This window comes from Rattus norvegicus, chromosome 5 (assembly GCF_036323735.1).
Source record: "Rattus norvegicus strain BN/NHsdMcwi chromosome 5, GRCr8, whole genome shotgun sequence".
NCBI lineage: Eukaryota > Metazoa > Chordata > Mammalia > Rodentia > Muridae > Rattus > Rattus norvegicus.
In genome coordinates, this window is record NC_086023.1 from 78861479 (window position 1) to 78870720 (window position 9242).

Sequence of the window (9242 nt, forward strand, 5' to 3'; positions counted from 1 at the left end):
AGATTCTTAGTAGTTAGAAGACAGTGCAGCAGCCTAAGATCCGGTATGTACTAAGCCTTCACACAGCCTTTCCCAGCTCTGGGAGAGGCTGGCAGAGTCTAGGTATCTGGGGGATGTTTTCATGTGGTTATGCCGTTTAGACTGTGAGTCACCAAGACATCCGTGTTAATAGCATGAAGATATAATTATGTGACTTAACCAATTTAGGGGTGTCCTTCCTCGGAAGGGTTGAGGATCTGTGTACCAGCCTTCCCTGAAGAACACACCTCCCATTAATTATGTGAGCTGTGTGTCTAATCACAAATCCTGGGACTTGGTACCTCTTCTCAGGATTACATCCGACAGCCAGAGCAACAGACAACACCGTGGAGAGTCCAGTTGATCCTGCCGCAAACACCAGAGCATGGGAAGGGAGTAGGGTTAGCCAAGATGATGGACTGGGCTATGTAGCAAGATTCTACTTTTGCACACTTGAAGTGGAAGAGATTTGAGGGCCATTTCGGTAGAGCTCATGTCATAATAGAGGGCCAACAGAAAGCTAAGGACAGAAGCTTTGGGAGCTATTTATACCTAAAGAATGAATTAAAGGATTAGCGAGATGGCTCAGCCATTGAACTCACTGACTTCTCTTCCAGAGGACCTTCCTAGCACCCATGTAGTTTGCTCACAACCATCTTTAACTCCAATTCCTGGGAATCTGACATCCTCTCCTGGCCTCTGAAATCAGATATGCATGCAGGCAAAACAGCTTTACGTGTAAAATAATTTACAAAATTCAAGATAAGCTTCCAACCCTGAGGCTATGTGGACTCCTTGGTGAGCCTGGGACTGTGGTCAGCTTCCTTAAGCGATCTGAAACGCAATTTATCAATACAATGATGGACACTGAGGTCCTCCCCGGGCTGAGATCATTAGATACTATATACAAAGTGCAGTGATGGTTCATTTCTTTCTCTTTCCGAATAAGAATGAAATTCTCACAGGAGTATCTCAGAAGGAGATTTTAGAAGGACAGGCTTGGGGTAGGGGGTGTCATGGACAATCAAATGGGACAAGGTCAGTGAGGTCGGGGGCAGGTACTATCCCCAGTGTGGCTGGATCCCCATGCATGGTGAGTTGCCTCACATAATGAGGGTGGGATTTCCATGTGTAACATCCTTGTGTTAGGCTTTTTCCTAATACATATTTCATAAGAGAAGGAAGGGGAGTTTTCAGAGCTAAAAGCTGACTCTGCCTCCTGACGATGGATACCTCTTTGCCTCTTTTGCTAGAGAAACTTGCAAAGAAAGGCATCTCCAGGGAGCAAATCCGGCAGGGCAGAGCCACAGAAGTGAAACATCTGGGCTTAGGAGGGCATGAAAAAGACGAAAGTCATGACACATGCATTCAGAATTTGCTGTGACACATTTTCCACCCAGAGTTCCAGCAACACTGGGTGATACCAAAGATTCTGACTTGAATTCTCAAGGAGAATTCCCTACACGCACACATACACACACACACACACACACACACACACACACACACACACACACACACACCAGCCCTGGCCACAACAGTGCTTCTCCCTTGTGTCACCTGCTTCTCTGAGCTTTTGTGGCTTATTGCCTACTTGGATTGCATTGGCCTAATGTCAGGTTAATGTCAGGTTTTGGCTTCTTTCTGACCTCATTGTTTAAACATTGAGGTTTTTAAACGATCAGGTTTCACTTTTGCATACCCAATTGTGAGTCACTGAAATGTCACCCATTTCTTGAGAATATAGTAGCAGTATATGGCAATAATACCACAGCAGTATGGAAAACTGGAGCAGGAGGATTTCTGGCAATAGAGTAAGTTCAAGGCCAGCCTGGGCTCTACAACAAGACCGTGCCTTAATAAAATCATACAGAAATTTCTTTTTTTTTTTTTTTTTTTTTTTGGAACTGGGGACCGAACCCAGGGCCTTGTGCTTGCTAGGCAAGCGCTCTACCACTGAGCTAAATCCCCAACCCCCATACAGAAATTTCTTAACCTTATCTAAATGATTTCTTTGCAAGGGCAGGGAGCTGAGACAGGGTTTCTCTACATAGCCCTGGCTGTCTTGAAAGTCACTGTGTAGACCAAGCTGGCCTCGAACTCTCAGAGATTAGCTTGCCCCTGCCTCCTGAGTTACTTTACATGACTTTTCATTTTAACCATAAAAACAGGTTTTGCAACCAAACTCTTCCAAACTCTCTATTTAGGGTAATGCTTCTCCAAGGCAACATAGGATAGGAATGGAAAGGATTAATATTTATAAGAGTGGCCCCTGAAGGTCATCTGGATCAAAAATCTTTTTCCCCCAAATGTGATTTCTTCCCCCCTCCTTTTTTCTCCCACTTTTGACTTTCAAGTAAGAGCCTTTTCATGTTCTATTTTCCGTTCTGAGATAAATGCCATTGGTGCTGTTCTCTCTGTCGCCACCGAACTTTGTTTACTAGTGTTACCTGATGGGCTCCTGAGGTGTGCTGTGCTGACTGTGCAGTCTTTGCTAGAGATAAAAAAACAAAACAACAACAACAACAAACACAGCAGCTGGGCTTGGTAGCACACACCTTTAATCCCAGTGCTTGAGAGGCAGAGGCAGTCAGACTTCCACGTTTGAGGCCAGCTTGGTCTACATAGTGAGGTCTAGGATAGCCTGGGCTATGTAGCGCAGTAGTTCTACTGCTGTAAGCCATGAACCCCTTTGAGGGTTGAACGACACTCGCACAGGGGTTGCCTAAGACACCAGAAAACAGAAATTTACATTGCTATTTATAACAGTAGAAAGTTTACAGTTATCAACTAGCAAAGAGAATAATGTTATGGTTGGGAGTCACAACGTGAGGAGCTGTGTTAGAGTCTCGGCATTGGGAAGGTTGGGAACCACTGATGTAGAGAGACCCAACCATGTCTCAAAACCGGAAAATAAAGACAGCAACAACAAGTAAGAGTTGGGCGTGGTGCACACGTCTTTAGTCTCCGCACTTGGGAGGCAGAGGCAGGTGGATCTCTGAGAGTTCGAAGCCAGCCTGGTCTACAAAGCAAGTCCAGGACAGCCAGGGCTCAGAAAGAGAAGACATGCCTCAAAAAATAACAACAAAAGAAAGAAAAAAATAAAAAAAAAAAGAAAGGAAAGAAACCAGCTCTCCTCTGCTCCTTAAAAGTTTGCAGATATTTATCTGTGAATATGCCTGGGCCTTACACCTCCATACTTTCCTGCTTCCTTGATCGCTAGTAACTAGTTAATATTTTATCCATTTCAAAAGTCAGCCTTAGCTGTCTCTTCATGAGAGGCACATGCAGCATCTCTACGTCCTCTTTGAATATTGTCTTTTCTGGTCACAGATGCGTCTGTCCTACAGGTTGGCAATCATGTGCTCTTCGATTCTTTGGTCTGAGAGGAAAATCACAGGCACAAGCCATAGTGTTTTTCAGTGATCGAGAACCTTGGCCCCATAGCCCTCCCTCTTTATCTGTTTGGCTACAACTGGCTGAGTCATTCTTCAGCAATTCCATACATGATACCTCTTGCTCCCCTTCATTCTCTGTCCTTTCCATCCCCACTCCTCCCTCTCCCTCCCAAGTCCCCACCAGTCTTTCCTGTCTTTGGTGTTGACTTTGCTTTTGCTTTGTGAGCCACTGGATTTCACCAAGGCTACTTGTGCAGGCATGGATAGGGCGCTATTCCGTGAAACATGACTACCACACCAAAGAGAATGACTTCCTTTCTTACAGCAGCTTTGATAGCCAGTAGCACCCCTGGGCAAGGTAGGGCCCACAAGCGCCTCCCTCCACCTATGACTTATGGTTTGTCTTATGCAAGCCACTGTATCTGATGTGAGTTCCTGAGTGTCATGGCCAGGTCATTCCCATGAGATAGCATTCTGGCCCTCTCTTCCCTATCATTCTGCTCTTACAGTCTTTCTGCCCCATCTCCTGGGATGTTTCTGAAGCTCAGAGGAAATGATATGGGTACTCATTTAATATTAGCACTCAACAGTAATTTGTCCTCAGTACCCTGACACACAGGCACGAGACTCAGCCTTAATCTCTGTTTCCTGTGAAAGAGAAGCTTCTTTGGTCAAGGTTGAAGACAGAGCTAGTCTATGGGTATAAACAAATATTTAAGAGGCAAGTTGACAATATGTCCAATTAGCATGACGAAAGTACTTGGTTTATCCCTAGTGGGCTATGACTTCCTCAAGCATGGGCCTTTATGACTATGTCCACAGTTGACACAAATAAACTCTTCCATGGAGCTGATCAGAAATCTGTTGGCTATAACCCAACAGTTGTGCCAATGCTGCACTAATAGGCACCTCCTTGCCTGGCAAGTTGCTATAGTAACATGCAAAGTCTAAAGCTGAGGAAGATTTGCCGGTGGCTTTACTGCGCCAGCTGCTACATAGCAACTGTTAGCATTATGAGTGCTAGACAGTGGAGAAGTTCCTGGGTCAATCACAGCACGATTTCTCTGTATTCTGCAACCAACATACAGTGTCTTCAGCTATAAGGTTTCAGCTATAGGGTTTTATCATCCCATTAACCACAAGCAACAGCCATAACCTGTAGAGTTTTGGATTGCTATAGAGCCTTCTTGCTCAATGACTCCCAGGGACGTTCCCTCATACCCAGTACTGGGAGTTTTGTTCGATGACCCAAGCCTTCTGGGATCAACATGGGACTTACGTTCAAAGTCTTTTTTTTAATATATTTTAATGAGGTTGTAAAGCAGTGGCTTCCATGTAATTGTTTATATACTTAGTTCTGGTTCGCCCTCCCCCACACTCCACCTTCTCTCCCATCCCTTACCACCCTTAGTAATCTATTACTCTGTGGAACTTTTCAAAATGTTTTAAAAATTATTTTTAATTTGTGAGTGTGTGTATGTGAGTGTGTGTGTGTGAGTGTGTGTATGTGAGTGTGTGTGTGTGAGTGTGTGTGTGTGTGTAGGAAAGTATACTGTGTATATACAATGCATGCAGAGATGAGAAGAGGGTGTCAGATCTCCTGAAGTTGAGAGCCATGTGATGTGGCTGCTGGGAACCAAATCTAGGTCCTCTGCATGAGAAGCAAACTCTTGATGGCTGCGCCTTCTCCAGCTTCTTCCCTCCTGTTCCATACCACGCACACTACACTTCCACTTCATACACACACTATACTCCCACCTTGTACACACACACACACACACACACACACACACACACACACACAAATATGATTTTTTCACTTCCAAATTTCTTCAAAAATTCTAGTTTAAGCAAACGACTATAAAAATGTGAGGCTCTATGACCCTGATAAGAAGGGACGCGCAGTGTTTGTCTTGTTGAGTTACATTGTTAATGTAATTATTTCCAGGTCCATCCATTTTCCCCCAGTTGTTATAATTTCATTTTTCTTTACAGATGAATAAAATTCCATTGTGTACTGTGCATTTCCTTAGTTTATCTTTTGATGGGAATCTAGGTCATTCCATCTTTTAGCCGTTGTGAATAGGGTGGCGATGAACAAAGACAGGAAGGTTTCTCTGCCAAAAACTCTGGAGCCCATTGGGCATAGGTAGGGCGGGCCGCATGGCAGTTCTAGTTCTAGTTTTTTGAGAACTCTCTAGACTGATTTCCAAAGTGATTGTTCTAGTTTATACAATGGTGTATAAGGGAGCCAGGTCTGGTGGGCACATTGTTAGCCCCAGCACTCAGGAGGTAGAAGCAGGTCTTTGTGAGTTTGTGGCCATCCAGAGCTACATAAGAAGACTCTGTCTCAACACCACACACACACACACACACACACACACACACACACATTCATACACACAGACATATACACACATATACACAGACATACTTACATATGCATACACACTCATGCACATACACACATACACACATACATACACACATATACTCATACACACACATACCCACACACACATATCACACACTCATACACACACATACTCACACATTCATATACACACACATATACACACACATATCACACACTCATACACACATACTCACACGTACTCACATACACATACATACACACTCATACACATACAGACACACCTATACATACACACACAGGCATACACACTCATACACATACACACAGGCACACATACATACACACACATACATACATACACACACATACTCACACACACATATCACACACTCACACACACACATTCCCACACATACTCACATACACACACATACACACTCACACACAGACACACCTATACATACACACACACAACAGAATGTATGAGGTTCTCCTTCCCCATGTTTATACCAGTGTTTGCTGGCATTTACAGTCTTGATAATAGTTGTTATGATTGGAACAAAGTGGAGTCATAAAGTAGCTTTAATCTGCAGTTCCCTGACGTGACTCCGGCCCTCTGTGTCTAAGAACAAAGTGGCAGGTGATACCAATGGTTACCTCTCGGCTCTCAAGAATACCTGGACTTTGTTCTTGTTGCTATTGTTTGTTCTGAGACAGTGTCTCTTGTCACCCAGACTTGCCTAGGACTCCCACCGTAGCTGAGTCTGGCCTTGACCTCCTGACCTTCTCTCCACCTCACCTACTGAGAGCTGGGGTTATAGGCCCTTCTTTCTAAAACTGTGGTGGGATGAGATGTGTGGGCAACACTTAAGGACTTTCACCTAGAGCAAGTGTTTTGAGCTCTTACGATCAGCTGGTTCTGTATCACCCAAGGACCATTTCCAAGTATGCTCTGACTCGGCATGGATGGTAATGAGCTCGTTCTAAGACTAGCCACCTGACTTGTAACCCCACCCCACCCTGACTTTGAGGTCCCCTGGCTATCTAACTATGTAGCAACAATCATTTTTTATGCCAACAGCACAGCAGGATGGTAAGTTCAAGACCAGCATGGGCTCCATTACTAGATGCCCTCAGGGATGAAGTAAAATGAGAGAAATGGGGGGGAGGGGTTGAAGGGAGGGGGGTTACCATTAGGAGTATTTGCAGTTTGAGAGCCATGGTTCAGAACCTAGGACCTCATTTTATTCTCCAAGTGAAACTGTCCAAGAGAAAGAAGTTTTCCCCAGAAGTTCCTGCAATAGGCCCTCGAAGGCCATCCAGCCGGTAGAAACTGACCACCCATTGATTGCTACCAGCTATGGAAACAGTGGTGGAGGGAAACCACACGTGGAGAAGATAATGGAAATTTTTCTTTCCAGTATTATTAAATTCTTAGAAAACTGTGGTTTTGAACTTTGGTTCAAACTTAGCTATCGCTATCCCCCCCCCCCCTTGTTTTCATAGATCATCTGAAAGGATAGACACACGGGGAGAAAGTATTGTTACTCTGCCTTTGACCACTGACCGGAAACTGCAGAATGAAGGGTAGGCATTCTGCCCTGCACAGTTCTTCTGATTCAGGCCAGCAGGCCTGGACCTGACCAGCCCTGGTGAATTCTGGGAACACAGCCGCCTGTGTGATCACTGGGGCCCTACAAGCAATGCGTCTCTGTCATCTCAGCCTCCAAATGCAAAGGCCGGCGAGGTCAGGAGAGCACAGTTTGCTTGGCATTTGGAGATCAGGGTTCATGCCTGGCAACCTCACTCCCTCACAGTGGCCATCTCTGGGAGAATCTGATCAATTCTATCAATGCCAGTGACACAGAAAGAAAGGCTAACATTCTTATGTGAAAGCAGAGATAAATACCACCAAAAATTTTTTTCAAAAGAGAAGTCTTGGCTCCTAGCCCCGGTGACTGATGGTTCAAATTCTTGTGGCAGCTGGGCCACGGCTGCTTGAGGAATTCTAACAGCTGGTCTAACATAGCCATCAGGCAGAAAGACTACAAACAACGGGCACATGTAATTTACAAGAAAGACACTAAATTTTTGACAAGAGGATGTGGCTAACACAGAGGCAGAATTAATGGGAAACTGAAGTAAACTTCAGACGTGATGGAGGGTGTGTTAGGGGGCATGATGAGGACTTTGAAAGAGAGGTGGTTAGATCGTAAGAGACGAAGTTATGAAGCTGAGAAATGACTCAGTTGGTAAAGTGCCTGCCTCATGAGCTTGATGGCCTGGGTGTGGATGCCTAGCTCACACACATGCACACACTCCCACATGCGTGCATACATACACATAATGGTGGCACACAGCTATGACCCTCATGCCTCTGGGGCGTACTGACCAGAAAGACTAGTCAATTGATGAGGATAAGCCCTTGTCTCAAAAAATAAGGTAGGAAGTGTTGGGTGGGGGTGATGCTTGTAACCCCTGCACTCAGGAGACAGAGGCAGACAGATCTCTGTGAGTTTAAAGCTCAGCCTGCTTCACAGAGTGAATTCCAAACCAGCTAGGGGTTACATAGTGAGACTGTCTCAAAATACTATTACTACTACTACTACTACTACTACTACTAATAATAATAATAATAATAATAATAATAATAATAATTGGGAGGAAGAGGCCAGATGTCAACCTCTAGCCTCTACATGTAGAAACAGGCTAAACATGAAGAGAATCATGTGTAGAGGACATAGAGGATCTGCCAGATGGGCGTTTAAACTCATAATAATGTTTCCAGAATATAAACACATATAAACACTAAAAAAAGAAAAGAAATTGGTTTAGATGCAGGTGGGTTTATTGTAAAGACACAATGCAAAGAAGTATCCTATGAATCTCTTCTGTCTCGTGTGTGTGTGTGTGTGTGTGTGTGTGTGTGTGTGTGTGTGTGTTACTAGAGATTGAATTTAGGGCCCCCCTGCACTTTACAAGTGCTCTACCACTGAGCTGTACCCTTAGATCTTTAAAAGCTTATTTTGATCCCAGGTTGTCCTTGAACTTGCCATCAGCTTCCTATATAGCTGGGTTTCTATCACAAATCTTGGCAAAATCTCTTGTCTCTAATGGTAAGTAAACCATTCACTGGCCAGAAAAAGAACTTATTAGTAAAGAAAGTAAGTAGGAGCATCCATCAGTAGACTCTTAGGGGGTGGGCAGGGTAGCACACACCGTTAATCCCAGCTTTAGGGAGGCATAGACAGGAGGATCTTTTTGAGCTCAAGGCTAGCCTGGTCTACATAGCAAGTTCTAAGATAGCCTTTTGTATATAGAGAGCTCCTGTCTCCAAAAACAAACAAATGAATAAACAAACGAGACACTATTAGCAGTGCTGGAGGCTCTGCTAATCAGAGAGAAATCATTTTTATAGGTTGTTGGGGGACGGGTAAATTATGATCTGA